This window comes from Macrotis lagotis, chromosome 6 (assembly GCF_037893015.1).
Source record: "Macrotis lagotis isolate mMagLag1 chromosome 6, bilby.v1.9.chrom.fasta, whole genome shotgun sequence".
NCBI classification, from domain to species: domain Eukaryota; kingdom Metazoa; phylum Chordata; class Mammalia; order Peramelemorphia; family Peramelidae; genus Macrotis; species Macrotis lagotis.
The window spans coordinates 29,641,654-29,662,117 of NC_133663.1; the positions used below are offsets into that span (position 1 = coordinate 29,641,654).

The 20,464-nt window shown below is 36.3% G+C and overlaps 1 protein-coding gene across 6 annotated transcripts in view; it reads right to left on the reverse strand.

Moving 5' to 3' along the window:
* MECOM (MDS1 and EVI1 complex locus) overlaps window positions 1–20,464 on the reverse strand; it is a 679,763-nt gene that overhangs the window by 290,260 nt on the left and 369,039 nt on the right. The gene's annotated exons all lie outside the window — the stretch shown is intronic.

Below are 20,464 nucleotides of genomic sequence, written 5' to 3' on the forward strand. Positions count from 1 at the left end.
GTCCATTCAGAGCTTGCATGATGGGGTGCGCAAATGTAAAAACATCTATAGGGAGATAGAAAAATATGAATGTTTCCATAAAAGGTGGAGCACTTGCCATCAACATTGAAAAGATATGTCCAGGCTGATACCCTTGATTATGGCAGAAATGGACCCATCTTGCCAACGCTGGGGTCTCTTTACAAAGGAGAACTCTTTTTGATTTCCTTTACTAAACAAGTCAAGTCCCACAGTATTACTTCATTTCATTGGTTAAGTAGTCTTGGTTGACTAGTCCAGTGAACAAATCATCCAATATCTTAAATGTTCATCAGAGAGGAAAAAAGTTATAAAGGAAATCTGTTGGATTTCAGACAGCTGGGGAATGTATGTGTCATTAAGAATAACGTTGTAGAGGGGAAGAAAAGAGGAAAAAAATCTGAAAAAATATATACTGTTCAAATAAAGATTTATCACATCATAACTTTTATACAATTTAAATTTACAACCTCTCCCTTCAAGTGCACAAAGGAAGAAAAAAAGAAAATAGTGGGAGACCCTGTCTACAGGTGATGAAAAGTTTATAAACAAAGACATTTCCCCAGCACCAGTATCATTCTTTAGACAAACATGGTGAAAGCAGCAGGGAGGAGGAAGAAAGGGGGAGGGCAAGGGACTATATAGGAGCTATGGCAGGCTGAGAAGCAAGCTGTGGAAGGAGGGCTGGCCCAAGGAGGTGATCCATCACCAGCATCTATGGTGTGCTTACAAAGCCGTAGACAGTGGTGATGGGCCAAACAAGAGTGGAAAAACATCCATGATATTCTAAGTATGGTTGGCCCAATGTGAAAAGCTGAAGAGAAGGATGACAGGCATAATCCTCACCCACAACGGCCACCAGGGACAAAGGAGAATTTCCTTAGACAGCTTCTTGTTCTATCGATGGCAACTCAAGTGAAAGTCTGTTGTTTTGCCTCTAAGGGAAAGTTATTGTTTGGAGGAACAGAATGTTCAGGAAGAATTTGTTTGGTTCTATTTTCCTTCTAAGAAACAGGTAGATAGATAAAAATTGAAATCTTTTTTTGGTCAATACATTTTCATAACAACATCAAGGATCCTAGAAAATAGTTTGGTTGGACCAGAACAACAGAAGCTCCAGGTGTTGACATGGGGCAGCCGTTCCAACTTTCTCTAGCAGGGGTATACTCCAGAATAATATTTGTCCTCTGTCTTTTCCACTTTTTTCCTTGATTTTTTTTCCTTTCAGGATGAGTAACTTAACTCAGTTTGCACCACTCCTATCAGCCTGCCTCCATTTTGAGCTGATTTTACAATGAAACTTTCTCAGCATCTATAGCCAAGAGTATATTGGTCAAACATTTTCTGTCTTCTCTTCAGGTTCTCAAATAATAAGTTTTGGGGCTTCACCAACTATAATCTAATCTACAAGCATTATTCATTAAGCATCCTACACCTTTGTCTCTCTTAGACCTCATGATTTACCTGTCTCAGGGACCCATTCTACAGTCCAAACAAAAGCAAAACTTATTTCCAAGTCAGGATCATACAATAAGGAATATGGATCTACACCAAATTTAGTAGTTTGACAAAAGAAGATTATGAAAATAATATTACTAATAATGATTACTTACTTTTAAAATGAGTTAGGATTTCCAAAGTACTTTATGGGCATTACGTCCTTTAAACCTCTTTCACATCTACCCTGTGAGATAGATACTCATGTTACTTTCCTCTGAGGTCCAGAAAAGTGACTCGATCAGGGTCACAAAGCTAATAAGCACCTGGAGCACTGTTTGAGCCTATATCTTCAAGATTCTAAGACTTTCCCTGACTTTCTTATGTCACTCCATTGAGGGGATAAATGATTTAGGGCAGGAATTTGAAAAGAAAAAGTAAACTTTATGATACCTAAGGAAGCATGACTTGATTTTCCCCCAATTTTTTTTTCATGTTCTTCCAATAGAAAATAGATTACTGGACTTGGAGTCAGAAAGACCTGGATCAAATCCTGCCTCAGATTTTTACTAGTTGGGCAACTCACTGTATCTGCCTCAGTTTCCTCATCTGTAAAATGAGGATAATAATATCCTCTATCTCCAAGGGTTATCATGAGTATAAAATTAGGTATTTATAAAGTGCTCTTCAAACCTTAAAGTGTCATATTAATACTAGCTTTTTTCATCTTCATCATCTTCACTTGAATTCTTGACTTTTTATCTGTTAGATAATGTCACATTCTTTCTAATTTAGTCATTGACATAAGTTATATTATTCTTGGTTGGAAAGCTCTCCCTGTGGAAATGCACATTAGAAGTGAGGAAATCCATCTAACTTTTTAAACCTCAGTTTCCTTATCTGTAAAATGTGAGATATCTGAAAGACCCATTGCTATTGATGTTTAGTTGATCTGCCGCTTTTGATTCTTCATGTCCCCTTGGACCATATCATACAAATATTATTCATGGCAAATACTATTTCTTGGCAAATAAAGTATTTGCCATTTTGTTCTCCAACATATTCTTTGAATTTCATGCAAAAGATTATCAGACTTACTTTTTAAATCTATATTTCCTCAGAAAAGAGACAAAAGCAATGCTCTGATCTCTGGAATGCTTCATATTTGCTACTCAATAACAAATGAAGGCAGAATTGCTATTGCCTATGAATGGAGAAAAATGCACTCCAAAGTTTACTTACTACTTGTATGCAGCCCAATGTGCATCAGATGAGGTAGATGGATAGGAAAGAGAAGAATGTGCCTGCCTTGTTGCTAATTCATTGGTAGGAGGTTCTGGAATCATACTGTGGGTGATGGACCCCAGGCAACTTCTCTTGAATGTCAAATGAAGCAGGTTGACAACTCTCCAAGTTAGGAAAGGAAACATTTTCTCATGTCTATGAGCCTCTTTTTCTTCAAGTAATACTAATCTTTCCCAGTCCTTTTTTCTTTCAAAACAGAGGAAAGTGATGTCCTTTCTCACTTCAGTTCTACCCACCTCTTGAGAGTGCCAAAAACCAACGCGAGCTCAGCATTTGCTAATCTGGGAAATGGCTTCCTTTTAAAAGGGAAAAATTCATTTTGAAGGAGTAGAGAGAACATTTGGTCTTTTTGGAGAGACCCTAAACTTCAGCTGCAATCAAAAAAAGAAAACATGGACCCACAACATCTAAAGAAAGAACCTCAGCACATTGAAGATACGGTTGGTTTGACATAAATTGATGCAAGTTTTATGAAGCTTCATAATTGCTCTGATTTACATGGGGGTTTTGGAGGGGTTTTCTTATTATTGCTTTGTCCTTTACTTGCGAGAACCCAAAATACCGAGAGAGCTTATTTGGGAAAGAAAAGAAGTTTTAGAAGCTTAACAGTAATCAGATAATCAGATTTATGATGTTTTCCAATTGATAAATGAGTAAATAAGATGGGTGTGATTACCTACATACATAATATGGATAAACATGGATATGCCACTATAATATTATATTATATATACAATATACATAAGCAGCAATAGATAAGTAAGCAAGTTTAGATTAAAAAATAAATCAATGGACTAAGTACATGCATCTATGAGGTTATAGACTGAATTATTGCAGTAGAGATGATTACAAAAATGATATCTCATTCATTTCCTAAAAAATAGCTCATTTAAGACCAAAGAAATTATTTAAACCATTATCATATTTTAGTTTTAAAAACAGCAGTTTATGAAATTGAATTGAAATATACCTTAATTTTGTTTAGAATTCAAACACCATTTCAATTCATTCATGCCACAAGAATAAATGAATAATGTCTACTTTAGACTTCTTAGAACTATTATTGCATTATCTTGATTTTTCGCAGGCATTTTGAAAAGACCCAGAATTAATTGCATGATCTGTATAATTTAATTACAAGTTACTTTTCTATCTATGAAAGTCAGTGCTCTATAGAACTCAACCTGATGATATTTTAAAGACTATTTTACAAGTCACACCTTGAGAGTTTTATCCAAGAAAGTAACTTCAAGGATCTAACTACTCAAACTGGAAAGTTTTCCAAATAAACTTTTCTTAACTGTTGATGGTTTGAAATGGAATTCTTTCTCCCTAGCCAAAAAAAATGATTCACTAAGCACAAACATTTATGGGTTTTAGAGAACCACAAGACAGATCAAAAAATGTGCAGAATCTAAATAGGATGGTCTTTAATAAAGAATGTTATTTTCTTGGAATGGGAAAGGTAACAAAAAAATAATGAAATATTTTCAAAATCTGTAAAAGTATACTAAATCACAAGATGTTAGAGCTGAAAAAAAAGATGCTAGAGCTAGTAATCACCTTCAAGGTCATCTAACCCAACCCTTACCTTTTAAAGATCAAGAAACTGAGACCTAGGGAAGAATATGTTTAGTTACTTAATCATCGAAAAAGTCTATTGTGTTGTGGAAATAAATACTCTAATGACTCTCTGCCCACCCAAGGAACTGGAATGGCCTGTATTAGATACTGGCTTAACAAATGTTGGTTGAATTGAATTGCCTTTTATACTAAGAGAATGAGGCAGGGTATTACTCTCAAATAGGGCTGATTTTGCAGTCAGAACTCGTGAATTTGAATCGAAGTTCTCTTGTTTGCTACCTGTGTGACTAGTTTCCTAAATTTCTTCAACTTTCAAATAAGAGGGTAAGACTGATGGCCTATAATGTTCACCTAGTTCTAAATCTTAGTAGGCTGAGTAGAATTCTTGATTCAGACCATTACAGGAAAAAAAAAATCTACTTCTAAGTGAATAGCAGAGTCTCAAAATATTTTCATTAAAAGTGTCCACCACTACTCATTGGTGATACTAAAAAGGATTTTGTTCCTTATCTAATTTTCATTTTTAAACAAGGAAATGAAACATTTGAGTCTAAGTACAGCTTAATTTTATGCCAAATTAGATCTATTGCCATTGGCACCGTGCATATATTTAATTAGAATAACATGCACCTAAAAGGCTAATTGGCCCAGTTCAGTGTTTTCTAATTAATAACACTATTACAGCCTTCACATTTTCCACTTAACTTACTTCTAGAGTTTCAGTAGTAATATTAACTGAGATTCAACTTCAAAATGACTTTTCCCCAGAACCATCTTTTGGGGGAGACTGTTTGCAATGGCAATTTTCTACAACGAAGTAATTGTGACCCACTTGACCTCTTAACCTCTTTCAGGGAGCCATTAACATTCCTCCGAAATCACACACTGTTCCATGCAAGTCGGAGGAAACCATCTCTTTTAAAAAATATGACAGAAAGTCTTGTAATAACATTTCCTGAGTACAATCTTGGGAGCATTCAGAGGAACAGTATGAAGTCACAGAGGTAGTATCTCCTAAAAAAAGTGAGAAATATTCATAAAGACAATGGTTTTTTTTATCATCAAATAAAAACTTAATCTAAAAGATGAGATTCAGTCAGAAAAAAGAAAGTTTAGGGTCTAGTTAGCACAAAGTCTAGGTGATTTGGAGAGAACATAAACATTGCACAAAGCCTACATTGAAATCAGCATTGGGTCAGGAGACATTCAATATGCCTCACTAATCAATATTAAAGAAAAATCCTCATTTATGTTCCTCTCATCAACTGCTGACAATGTATTGAGTGTTTTTAAAAAGATTCTCCATTAAATCACTGTATTTCTTCCTTAAAAGTTTGTTGATGGGTTTCAAGCCAATTCTATTTATTGCCATACAGAGGAGAATGACTGTTGCAGTGATTTAGCTAAATAGATGGCCCCTAAATGAGAATGAACTTTGACTCATTTAAATTAAGCCTGATATTTATTGTCACAGGTCTGACAGTGCTTTTGGAAATGATGGAGCATGACCTCCAGAATAAATGTATTTGACAAAAGGAGGTACCAAGGAAACACTTTGATTCTATTTCAAAGACATCCCAATTATTGGGACACCACAAAGGCTGTGCTGGAAAGATGAACTGGAGCTAAGATCGGTTCATTACTAACCTAATGAAACCATAGAAAGTTCTAGAATCCATACAAGGTCACAAGTGATGGAAAAGGAAATTTTTGATATGGTTTGTCTTCCACTGCTACTGAGTACCCTTCTCCACTATACATATATATATATATATATATATATATATATATATATATATACTTACACACACACATAAATTCATGATCAATGATCAGTGGTATGTACATATATATATATATATATATATATATTTACACGCATAAATTCATGATCAGTGGTATGTACATATATATATATATTTATATATATATATATATATATTTATATATATATATATATATATATATATATATTTACACACATAAATTCATGATCAGTGGGAGAGGGAGGAAGAGGGAAGGGAAGAAGGCTTTGCATGGCTCCCAAGAACTTAGAAATGAATTCTCATCCACACCAGTGTTTAGTAATTTCTCTAATCTACTATTAAGCCAGCAAAATAGCACAACTGCTTCTGAGAGACAAATAAAAGAGGAAAAAAAATTTTGTCACATTATGAATAAATGTATTTTTCAGTAAACATACTTAGTGTATGGAAATTAAGTCCAATTCCCTTTTCAAATACTGAGGCTGCCTGGTGATGTGGTCTAGCTGGACCCGAGTCATTTATTAGCTGCGTGACCATAGGCAAGTCACTTAACTACTGTATGTCTCAGGTTCCTCAGCCATAAAATGAGGATAATAACAACACCTACCTCCTAGTATCATTGGAAGGATTAAATGAGAAGCGTAGTTGCATTATATAGTACGCGCTACATAAATCATAACTATAATAACATTATTTTATATTTATATATTTTATTACTGTTATAGTCCACATCATATAGTATGTTCTTTTATCTCTGTTTATTTAATTTTTATTTACTTAATAGTTTTTTTTTTTTACTTTCTGTAGTTCTCTGTAAAATAAAAGTCCCTGACCTAGAATTGCTACAAGATTTGTAATGGTTTTCTATTGTGTTTTAAGTTTCACAAAAATTTTTGGTAATATTAATACCCTAACCTCTGTCCTTTCTGCCCAAAATGTAACATATTTTAAAGTAAATAACTAAGGTATGCCCATCAAAACTTTGCTCCAAGATATGAAATTTTGATCTGCTGCCACTTGTCTTTTAGTTGAAATAGAGTAGAAATCACATGGTTTAGCGCCTCATTAATAAGAATAATTAAAGTTTTCTACTTGTTTATAAATTTTCCTAGACATGTTCTAAGACTTCTATTATCTCTGTCTGATCCCTTAGAGCATATAGTATGTGTTAAATAAGGTCTGGTTAATTTAAATCTTGGTCTCTCTTTTAATCTCAATTCTTCCCTACTATACAAATGGAGATGAGATTTATCTTAAAGTATATTCTTTGAAAATACCATTTTTAATAAAACTCCTACTTGTCATTACAGCATATTAAATAAGAATATGAACTAGATTGCACAACCTTTCCTGTAGGGGGATCTGCAAAGCATGTTTTCCAAATATTTTACCGCTCACTAAGAATCTAGGAATCAAGAAAATTCATAAGTATTGTACCCATATACTCAACGTACATTCCAAAATCAAAGCAAACGTTATTTGACCGTATTAGATTTCCTCAACTAATGTTGTAGAAATGTTTTATAAACATTCAGACTGTCCATTCCCCAAATTTTAAGTAAAATGCTGAACTAGTAAATTTGATCCACATAGACAAATAATCTACATAAATCAGAACAAAGAAATCTTTCCAAGGGTTTTTTATTTACTTTTATTCATTTTATCCAAATGATTTAGAGATTGGAGAAATCATAAAATATAGAGTTTGCATGTACACAAACAAATATGCACACATAGTTGTGTTTTCACATGCTCAGTATGTAAGATTTGGGAGAAACCAGTCTAAAGTTATAGCCTCCTTACTTTCAATGTGATTTAATGAAATCACCTAAACTGTACAGGTCATTCATTCAATTCGGTTTCCAGGTAATATGGCATTTACCTAGTGGGTGCTTAATAAATACTCTTGAATGTGGAATTAATGAAAAAAGGAAAAATAATACAACAGTCATTACTATCCAAGTCAACTTTTCTAGTCACATAAAGTAATTAAAATGAAGTATACAAAATCTTCAGAATGCCCTTGGCTGAGTACAAAAGGGTAAATAGATCATATGTCTACTCAGAGTTCAGCAACTAAGGGTGGCTGAAAGAGTCCTTCTAAATGTCACTAAACTGTCTGAATTCAATTCAAGTCAACAGTCATTTATATTAGCAAGCAATGTACTATGTCTCAGGCAATATACTACGTCCTGGAAATTCAAAGACAAAAACCAAACAAAAACCTCCCCTCTGCTGGGGAGCTGTCATTCTATTTAGGGGAAGTTTGTGTGTGTGTTTGTGTGTGTGTGTGTGTGTGTGTGTGTGTGTGTGTGTGTGTATGTATACAATCTATACAAATTAAATTTTTAATGGATGCAAAAAAATGTTTATACATGTAATTTGGGAAAAATAAAATAAAGAGATGATTTTTAAAAGTAATGGTGGAGCATTCAAGTAGCAGAAGGCACTTAAGTCTTAAGGGGCAGAGGTGGAGGTCATCTAGACACGGGTAGAAACTGTTCAAAGACAAGCAAAACAAAAGAACATCACATTTTACCCAACAAGATGGGTGGAATGAATCTGCTAAACATTTATAGCTGGGAGAAGGAAAAAAAAAGGAGGCAATATCACAAATGAAATTTTAAACCCTGCCTCTTTGGAAGCGAATACCTTCCTATATGTATACTCACATTTTTCACATATTTAACAAGTAATACCTTTTATCACCACATATCTACTATTGATTGCTTCTTTAACAACAAAATGCATCACAAGCAAAAATGAATGAAGCTGTCTAAGAGAAAATTCTCTAGTAGCTTTACTGTCAATACCCATCATAAATAACCATGACATCATATGAGTCTTATCTACGGGTTGCCGTTACTGATCGATGGCATCACTCTAGTACTGTAAATAGCTTCTAATGTCCCATCTCCCACCTTCAAATAGGTTCTGATTATTTATGATAGCTGTTAGGTTACAAGTCTGAGCTGGGCTGGGGATTTATTTTCTACTTCTAGCTGCTGCAGATTTCAAGTTGGATAGGATTATTTTTTAGTTAGGATGATGAACTGGGATAGAGCTGTCATGGGGCATGCCAAACCATCTTCTCATTTGGTCTGTGTGGCCATTATCGGCAAATAAGCAAAATGAAAAAAAAAACCCTTTTGGTTTAATTGCAATCAATTGAAAAACAAACGAATAAATGGAAAGACAAAGATGGCATCTTTCACTTTATGGCTCGTTGATAAGACCTAAAGTGACCGTATCAATTGACAACATGCATGGTTAAAGTATTTCTTTAGCAATCCCTCAGATTGTCTTTAAATCATCCAGGAAGAGACCATCCCTACTATGATATCACGTGAATTTTATGATAATGAAAGTATTTCTGCTGGGCCATGATAGCTCGAGGTGATTTAAGGGATAAAAGGAGATATATCACAACTCATACAAAAAATATTCTTCATGAGGTTGGGGGTGGGGGAAAGGAGGGAAGGATGATTTGTGCAATACATTTTTTTGCATAAGGAGATAGATGCAGGCTGTGTGTCTGTGACAGAGCCAGGTGAGATGTGAAAAATTTAGTCAATTATCTGGGTGTTTTGTCTATATGACAACAAACATTAGATGTTTCCAAACACTAGAGACAAACCATCTGTGTGATAAAATTGTGGCCTTCCCTTCCAGGTGTTTTGGCATTGTTTGGAGAAGCCATCTATTTCTGCTCAGTTTTTACTTTGGAAGAAGAGAGAGAGGGCACAATAAATGATATTTTGGTATCCTTGGTATTTCATTTTCCCCCCCCAGCACTCTAAATTATTCCTCTCTTCTTAGGCAGAAAAATTATGTCATTTCTTTTAGAAGAAGATACCTGTCATCTTGCAAAACAATGTGAGGCTAATGCTCAGCAGCAGTTTCTTTGTGTGTGTATTTTTTCTTCAGTATCATTTCACTGTACTTGTTACTATATGACAAAAGAAAACTGATCACTAATATTGAGGAGGAAAATAAGATTTTACTTTTTATCAGCCTATTCTGTTTCAGTACTTATTCACTTCTAACGATAATCTCAATGATTATGTTTTAAATTCTAAGCTTTAGCAATTTTAGCTCCCCCCCCCCATAGAAACTTCCCTAGAGATTGCCTTAATTTTATTCATTTATATCATTAAGTTTTTTTTGAGGTTTTTGCAAGGCAAACGGGGTTAAGTGGCTTGCCCAAGGCCACACAGATAGGTAATTATTAAGTGTCTGAGACCAGATTTGAACCCAGGTACTCCTGACTCCAAGGCCGGTGCTTTATCCACTACGCCACCTAGCCGCCCCTATATCATTAAGTTTTAACTATTTGTAACCATTGTGTACATGATGTTAAAATAAATATAATCCATTTTATTATCTATTTTATACTTTTTGTTACTCAACTATAACTTTCCTCAGATCAACATAGGCTGAGGCCCTGCTATTTCCACCACTAAAGGATATTCTATCAAATAAATATTCCATAGCTTCTTAGCCATCCCCCTATTGTTGGGTATTTGGGCTGTTGATAGGTTTCTCCCCTCTGATTATTACTATACACGACTGTCTAGTCATTTTCTAAACCAATTATTCTTCATGATCCTGGAAAAAATTCATTTAGAATTTTTAAAATTCAGGGATTTGGTGAATATTCAGAAATCTCCAGTTCGGTGATATAGACCCTTTCAGGTCAACCCTCACTTTTGGTTAACCAAGCAAGCCACACAAGGTGGGTTTTTTCTATCCTTGAACTATACTTCCCTGACAATTTCTTTATTTCTTTTTATGAAGCTTTAATTATGTCCATTTTAATTGGAAACCAATTTATTCCAGCTTTTTTTATTGCAAAATGTACTGCCAGTGATGAGATGTTTAACTTTATCTATTAATAAATTATCTAATATATCAACATATAATTTATAAATAATATAATACCAATATTAATTAACAACTTCATCAATATTGAGGCAAACATTTAACACGTTCCGATCTGTGAGCAGCCCAAGATTATGTGAATCATGAATCTGCGGCTAATACGATCTTTCAGGAATACTTAGAATTTCCAACTGATCAAAAGTTCAGTTATCTTAGAAGACCATTTCCTAGGACCATTTTTTTCCCTTAAAATTATAAATAACTTAAAGATATTCCTTTTTTAATGGTGACCAAATAACTATTTGATCACCTTCCAAAACGGAAAACGAAACTATTTGTTCCCAAAAAAGACTTTTTGTTTCTTTCTAAACCAACATGATGATGCTCATCTAACCATGAGGACCCTTTACTTCCAAGGTCTGTCACTTTCATTCTCTGTCCGAGCTTCACTTTGTAGTTCTCACATCTTAAGGAAACCCAAACCCTCAGTGGAGAGAGAAAAAGTGGGGATGTAGTAGCTGGGAATTGACAATAGCTGTTTTGTCACATCCAGGCCCTGGTGGCCACTCAGGAAGTGGGGACTAGTCCAGCCAGCTGATGCCAGGGGTGGATGATTTATTGCCTGGTGTTCTTGGTGGCAATTGGACCCTTTCCCGCTGTCAGTCACAACTTGCAAAGATTGTGGCCTAAAGCAGAGGTTCCCCTCCGTTCTAAAGAGATTACAATGCTTGTCATAAAGTGTCTTTTAGTGGGGGGAAGCGGGTATGAAAATGGGCAAAGAAAGAAAACAATCAGAAGACGAGAGAAGATGGATGTTCTCTAACCTTTTCTCAGAGACCCATTTCTTCTACTTTTTCCCCCTGTCTTTAGGACGTTTTTGTTTTGCCTGATGACAATGCGTGATAGCCTGCTAAATTGATTTTGTGAGCCCCCTTTTCTCATCTCTTGGGAAGACACTAACTCGTTGGGACTTCAGAAGGCCCTTGGAGGCAGGAGACAACAATTAGTTTGTTGGAGATGTCAGAAAGTAGCTTCAAAGTTTTGCCAGGAGAAATCCTTTCTGATAGATCAGTGCTGACAATGTTGGCAGCTGTTGGAAAAGTGGGGCGAGTGAGGGGCGCCTCCTGAATCTCAGGAATGAAGGAAGAAGGCTGCATGCATGTGCAGTGGGGCAGGATGCAAGGTAACCAATTCCTCCTGGCCCACTAGGGCACAAAAATTCTGAACCAGGAGGGCCCATCCCAGAGTTACTTCCCGGCACCCTTTGAAAATCCGTTTCTTGCAACGGACAACATAATAACTTTTGTGAGTGGCAAAGTCTGTTCTCAAATTGCTATCCGTTCTGGAAAAGCAATTAGGTTCTGAAGCCTTGAAACAAAAATCAAGGAATGAATAAATCTCAGTACCCACTTTCAGAAATTTTTCTGTAGTACATGATTCTAAATTTACATTTCCATGTGTAAAAATGAATGCCACCTGACAATGGCCATCCTGCAAAGCATATTCCTTCCAATAAATCTTTTGCAGAGACAACACCAGCATGTATTAAAGAGACGAAAGGCCCAAGGACATAAGACACTTAAGTAAGCTTTTGGTCATCAAAATATTTCAGAAGCAGCATTGAAAAGAGTTAAACATTTGCTAATCATCCCAACCAGCTGCCTAACAATATCCAAATGGCACCGACAAGCTTGTCTGCCTTATCTGGAGAAGCAAAATTTTTCAAACAGAGGAGCAAAAAATGAAAATAGGTCATTTCTTTAAAATCCTCATCACAGTTTAATAAATGTTATAAATATTAGTATTTTCTTTCTGGCATTCAAATTATAGCTTAGAAATTATTCAGTTCCACAGGGGAAAAAAGATTTATGCTTTCACATTCTGTTAAGAGAAGAGGCGGCTAGGTGGCATAGTGGGTAAAGCACTGGCCTTGGAGTCAGGAGTACCTGGGTTCAAATCTGGTCTCAGACACTTAATAATGACCTAGCTGTGTGGCCTTGGGCAAGCCACTTAACCCCATTTGCCTTGCAAAAACCTAAAAAATTAAAAATTAAAAAAAAAAGAGTTACCTTGGTTTCCAAGATATATAATGCAGAAAGCTATAGTAAAGTAGTTACTACTTAATTTGTGTTAACATATAATATGAACACATACAGACACACACCCCACAATTCTTGCTTTTCTTCCCTAAAATGAAATGTGTCAAGAAATATTGCTGCACATTTAGCTTTTAAAATGTTCCATGTTTAGGCAGAAAAAAAGTAAACATTCCTTACATTTCTAGGAAAGAAACCTCAAACATGAGGTGTTTCTAAACTCTTCTCTGGGAAAGCAAGCCTAGACTTTGTTTCAACTCCTTTTTTTAATAGCAGATTTGTAATAGTGCAATGAAAAGAATACTAAGTATGGTGTCATAATAACAGCTCACATTTATAAGGTAACTGTTAGGTGTCAGGCTTGTACTAAACACTTTATAATTATTAGCTCATTTGATACTCAAAACAACTCTAAGAGATAGGTGCTATTATCCCCATTTTGCAGATGACAAAACTATGGCAGATGGAAATCAAATGACTTTCATCAAGAGGGTAAGAATCTGGGACCAAATTGAACTCGGGTCTGTCTGATGAGAATGAGATTTGGACATCACTTTTCATCTCTCTCTGCCTCAGTTTCATTATAAAGAGTTGGGAATAAGTCCCTCAAGATTCCTCAAAAAATCCCAGATCCCTCAAAACTCCAAATTTATGATCCAATGACTTAAAAGGGGGGTTTTACTTTCCCTAAATCAAAATACCAATCTTAATAGTGAGGTTTAATGTGTTAATGTGTTGTTTAAAATTAAAAATGAAAGATCTGGGGGCAGCTGGGTGGCACAGTGGATAGAGCACCAGCCCTGAGAACCTGAGTTTGAATCTGACCTCAGACACTTAATAATTACCTAACTTGTGACCTTGGGCAAGTCACTTAACCCCATTGCCTTGCAAAAAAAAGGAAAAAAATTGAGTCCAAATTCTGTTTATCTGTTAGCTTCATAACCTTGGGCAAGTCATCTGACCTTTTGAAACCTCAGTTTCCACATCTATAAAAAATGGGGATGAGGATAATTCCTAATCATTCCCATACTACTAACTTAATAGAATTATTTTTAAAAAAAGAATTTTATAAATTATGGTATATTAAATAAGAGATAGAATTTTAGTGAGAAAAGAGCTGACTGGGAATCAGAAGTCCTAGCTCCTCTCAATTCTGTCACTAACTTGGTATGTGACCTCAAGTCTCTCTGGTCCTTAGTTTCCTCATCTGTAAAAATGAAAGTGTCTTGCCACCAGTTAATCTCTCCAGGCCTTTCTAGATCTAAAACACTGGCTTTCATTTTAAAAATTAGTATTGATTTATTGATCTCAGCCAACAAATTGAGTGTCTCATGCAAGTATTTTTAACTTGATTTTATTAGTGTAGATAACTCAACAAAGAAATGCCCTTTATTAAGACATATTCAACTACTCTGAAGTTCACAGTTTTAAAAGAATTGCTTCTGGACCTAGAAGGTCAGTTGACTTGTCCAGGATCTCACATTCAGAGAGGCAGGACTTCCTGACTGAAATTCAGATCTCTGTCTGCTATAATATATTCTCCTCTTCTCCCAAAAGGACACCAACACTGAAATTGTTGAGCACCCTCATCACTAATTCTTAAAATTTTAGTGCATTATCCAGATGTGAGATTTTCCTGTTTTTCCATTTTTGCTCTCTTTCCTAATGTCCTCTATCCTATTTACCTCTGAAAGGGAGACAGGAAGGTGAGAGACAAAGAGTGCATTACCTAGTGGCAAGACTGTCAAAATAAAAAGAAATGTTGCATGATGAGTGGAAAGAGTACTGAACCACTGGTCAGTAAGACTTGTGTTCAAATCCCATTTTCTATCACACTGGTTATATCCCCATAGGTATATATCTCTTAAGCTCTCTGAGATCCCATCAACTCTCAGACTAAAAGTTATGGACAAGGGGTGGCTAGGTGGCACAGTGGATAGAGCACCAGCCCTGGAGTCAGGAGGACCTGAGTTCAAATCCGGCCTCAGACACTTCATAATTACCTAGCCATGTGGCCTTGGGCAAGTCATTTAACCCCATTGCCTTGCAAAAACTAAAAAAAAAAGTTATGGACCTCAGTGAAGGGAGTTCTCACATCAAGAGTGAACACACAGACAAAATAACAGGTCTGGAGATATAAAAGTCAAAATGACAATTCCTCTCATTTCTGCCATTTTCACCCTTGGTAAAGTCAATTGCCATTTCTGAGTCTTTGTTTCAGAAGCCAAAAGGATCCTAGATTTAGAGCTGAAAGGAGCTTTCATTGCCCTTGTGGATCAAAATTTGACTTGGATGGATTCATTCTTTAAAAAAAAAAAAGCTTAGCTCGGCCCCCTCTATTCCATAGTAGCTCTCTATTGGTATGACAGTAAAGAATTATTAGGTTTACTAACAGGGAGAGGGAATGCATTTAGCAGTTAATGTTAACTTTGCAAGAATATAAATTACTTGCAAAATTGTTCATTAAATGCATTAATACCACTGTAAGAAACCTGCAGCATGGCATGATAGCACTCTCATTTCAAAGCTTTTAAAAGCAAATCAATCCAAATTATATCAGTGTGACTTATACCTTCTCAGGAGCAGGACATTAATATTTCATAGCAAATGTTCCTATATTAAAACCAACACAGACTATGTCTGCTCCTACAAGACTGGAAAGTTGATTCAAGGGTTAAATCAACTCCAAGGTATCAGGGCTACCAGAAGGAGAACAGGACCATCAATGGGTCTTCCCATTACATCTTTCCAAACTCAGATTTCTTTGCTTTCCAATACCCACCACAAAGTTAGATGGTTTTCCTTTACAAGATGGGTAAGTAAATCCCATTATTGCCCTCCCCCCCAAAGATAGAACAGGCTTCAACAGGCACAACAAGCAACTTTAAAAATTCAAGCCTTCTAAGACTTAGCAGAATCCTTGAGAGCCAGAAATTGAGAGTGATTAATTCTGTGCCCCTACACCCCTCATTACCAAGAGAGTCGAAGTAGGTCAAATACAAGTTAATCTCTTAAATTCCACACGTGTACATGGATGTTAAGGCAGCCATTATTTTGCACAGGTTTAGATTTGTACTTTCATAAACAGAAGATAATTAGAATTCAGAGGAAATACTTTGAAACCACTTCTACTCCTTTGACGTCTACCCTAAAGTCACTAGGTAAACAATAAGAATGTGTGTGTTACCATCCATGAAAAAGGTCACACTACGACTAAAACAATAAAAAGTCAGTCACAAACAAGTTCCAATTGTTTCGGTTTTGTTTCTCTTCAATACTAAAACATTCCATGGGAGTCAGTTTTAAAATTGCTTAATCTTAGTTCTAGGTAGCTATGAAATGTAAGTGATCACACACACACACACACACACACACACACACACACACATTACACAAAACACACACACATACACTTCTCTTTCATGGTAAGTGTGGAGAAAATATTTTAATCAAGGTAAGACCGTCATCATTCTACTAGAACAAACTTTTTTCCATCCTAAAAACACAAAGGTACACAAGGGATGACTCAAGCCAGCGCAATCCAAGTCTGACTGGTCTTGCTGGCCTACAGGATTTACTGACACCCTCTTTTCTCTAAATCTTGATTTTGTTTTCATCAGAGCAAACCAGCTTCATTGTGTTCACTGGAGCCCAATAATGGACTGCTACTATTTAAAAAAAAACAACAAAAAACTTTTCTTTATGTAAAACAATGATAATCACCTTCACATTTTGTATAGTTATACATTTTACTTTGTTAAGTGCTTTCACATGCTAATGGAAGTCATGTGATCCTGGCAATAACCCTCTGAAGAGGGAAGGTGTCCAGAGGACCCAGGATCTAATTTTGGCTCTGTCATTATTACTAGCGTCATTTACTACATGATCACATTGAGTCCAATGCATGACTACTTTGGGTCATGAAAAATTTACTCCTGAAGACAAGAAACCTCAACCCCATCCTACCCCAATTCTGCCATTCAATTAATTTATTAAACACATACCAACATCCTGCCCACTACACTGTTCATCACCCTCATTTTCCATACTAATTCCTTTTCATTCATGTGCAGAAATTTTTTAAAATAAAAATAATAAAGCTTTTAGTAGAAATTTGTATAGATTTGAGTATATGATTTGAATCCAAATGTCATATCATATATCCCAAGCAAAACATGGCCTATTTCATCCAGACATTGTCCATGATTCCAAAGACCAGGGATCCAAATTGTTTCATCCAAAATCCTCCCGATGATAATTGCTCCTAATTTATAAAAAAATGGTGCCTCCAAAGTGTTAGGATAGTTTTAAGTTTCAATGGCTGAAAACTGTTATATTAAGATTGGGGGGGGGGGGCAGCTAGGTGGCACAGTGGATAGAGCACCAGCCCTGGAGTCAGAAGTTCAAGTCCAGCCTCAGACACTTAATAATTACCTAGCTGTGTGGCCTTGGGCAAGTCACTTAACCCCATTGCCTTGCAAAAAAACCCTAAAAAAAAAGATTTGGGGGACAACCTATATAGGCAACTTCTAGAGAAGAAGAAGACATGAGGTGACACAGTAAATAGAGCTCAGATCTAAAGAGTCAGGAAAATCTGAATTTAAATCCTGTCTTGGGCACTGACTAGCTACCTGTGTGAGAGAGCCAAGTCACTTATTCCCTCTTGGCCTCAGTTTCCTCATCTGTAAAATGAGCATAATAATAGCACATGCTTACTAGGTTTTTTGGTAAGGATCAAATGGCAAAATAAATCAAACCACACTGCAAATCTTAGATTAATATTTAAATGCTCAGTATTACTTATTATTATAGAAGAAAAAAGAAGAGGAGAAGGAAGAGGAGGAAAAGGATGAGAAAGGAGGAAGAAAAGAAAAAAGGAGAAAGGGAGAAGAAGAAAAAGAAGAAAACTTTAAACTCGAAAAAAAATCAAAATTCTCCTATTTGATAAAGGTCTCATTCTACTCTTTTATGTTGCACAGAGTATCCAGTCCTGTATTTGGATTTAGGAAGTCCTAGGTCCAAATTCTGCCTTTGACATTCACTAGGTGTGTAACCCTGAACAATTAACTTAATCTCTCTAAGCTTCAGTTTAAAGTATCATGAGAGTGAATAAAAAAGTATTGAAATTATTCACACACTAATCACACACTAGCACTAGCACTTATGCTTTATTTTTTTTAGCTTTGTGAGGTTCTCTGTGAATAAATCCAATCATAGTTCTATGAGGACATTCTTGGATGTGACTTTACCTTGATAGGCATATATACATATATATAAATATAAATATGTATGTATATGAAAGGACCCCCATAGGGTGTATATTTATGAAAGAATCAAGAATCAGTGTCAACAAAACTAGAAAGATTTTTTAATGTCCTTTATGGAAACCAGCTTCATAATATTATAGGTGTAACTCAATGGATTTCTCTGTTACCAGAAGATCAAGGATCTCTTATCTCTTCATGGATATGGTCATAGTTATCCTCCTGTGCTTCACCTCTACCCAGATGGTTGAGTAAATACACTATTCAAACATAACACCCAATTCTCTCTCTCCAATCCAATGCTTCCCTCTGAACCTTAGTCTGGGTGAACAATGCTATTCATTTCTTAAGATCATTGGAAAAAGCTAGAAGGACCCCAAGAGGTCATCCAATGCAACCTCCTCATTTTACCAAAAAGGCAGTTAGGTGGCACCATAGTGCATAGAGGGCAGAGTCTGACCAGAATCAGAACTCATCTTCCTGAGTTCAAATCCAGCTTCAGATACTTACTGGTTTATATGACCCTGGGTAAGTCACTTCACTCTGCCTCAGTTTCCTCATCTGTAAAATAAGCTGGTGAAAGAAATGGCAAACCACTCCAGTATCCCTGTCAAGAAAACCCCAAATGGGGTCACAATCAGTCACACCTGAAGTGGCTAAAAAACATTTTATTAAAGTAGAAGTGAGAGGCAGCTCGGCCCAATGGGACTTAGAGTCACACTGGATTCAGATCTTGCCTTTAACATATATTAGCAATATGACCATATTTTAGTCATTTAATTACCTTAAGCCTCAATTTCTTCATCTGTAAAATAAGTCATTTGGACTATGAAACTCAAGGTCACATCAATAGCAACCAGCAAAGTCATTTGATTTATGATTTAAGTTCTGTGACTACAAATTCAGTATGCTTTTCAATGCTTCCCTTAGTTTTTAGCTTCCAAAATATAAGTTCCCTAAAGGGAAGGGCAGTTTTGGTTTAGGTTTTTCTTTGTAAATTCAACAGCCAGCAAAGCTCTTAGAGCATAGTAGGAACTTGCTTAATGTCCTTGCTTTGGGCTCCAAGTCATGCTTTTTTCTGATTATCATTTTATCACTCTTGCTAGTTCCTTTTCCAATCCTCTCCCCAATGAAGAGGAATGCTATCTTTTTTAATTCCTTCTATCCGGATCCTCCTCCCATAGGCCACCATGAGTCCCTCAGTGGAGAACCCCAAAGCCTAGAAAATCTTTGCTCCCCAGCAAGAGAAGGAGCTTACCCAAGGTCAGACAGATAGTAAGAACCAGAATGCCTTATATAAACATGCAGAGGATAATAAGTCATTTCTGAAGCTTGCAATGCGGTATAACGGATAGAATACTTGGAGGCAAAATCAGAGAAATCTGGACTCAAATCCTGACTCAGAGACTTACCAGTTGGGGGACACCAGGCACCTCTAAAATAAGGGGGTTGGATTCAAGCCTCTAAGGTCCCTTCTGACTCCAAATCTACAATCCCAAAACAAACCTTACTACAAAGGAAGTGCTTCTCAGGGAAATAGTCAGCATAATTTAATTCCAACTGTCCATCAATTTGCCGCCTCGGTTCATATGTCATCAGTTGGTAGCCGGTTCTAGGCATCCTCCAGGAGTCAGGGCACAATTACAATTTTTAAGTCAATAAAAATCCATGTTTGCCCCTGCCCCTTTTCTGCACTCCCCCCACCCCACCCCCAGCCATGAATGTGTTTTTCTCTCCTGCCTCGGAGCCCCATTTGGTAGCAATCAGCTCCTCATCTGAAGGGGCCTGAAGATAAGGGGTCTGGGAGCCGCACACTTGGGGTAATTGATCACATTTGTTTCCTGCTCAGAGGTTAGACTCCTCTTCCCCAGCCACCCCCTTCGGACCCCCTCACCCCACGGATTTTTTTTTTAAACCTGGCATGTTTCTGATTATGCTCTGCCTTGTTAGGCTAGTCGAAATCTTCTACTGTGGTGAGTGAAAACAGGACGATACTATTACAAACCACATCTAATCAGGGATGGCAGCCCCTTTCTTTCTCTGGGAACCAGAGGCCACTTAATACCTTTCCGAGAAGCCCTCCTATGGCTCCAGGTATTCATGATTGTAACCC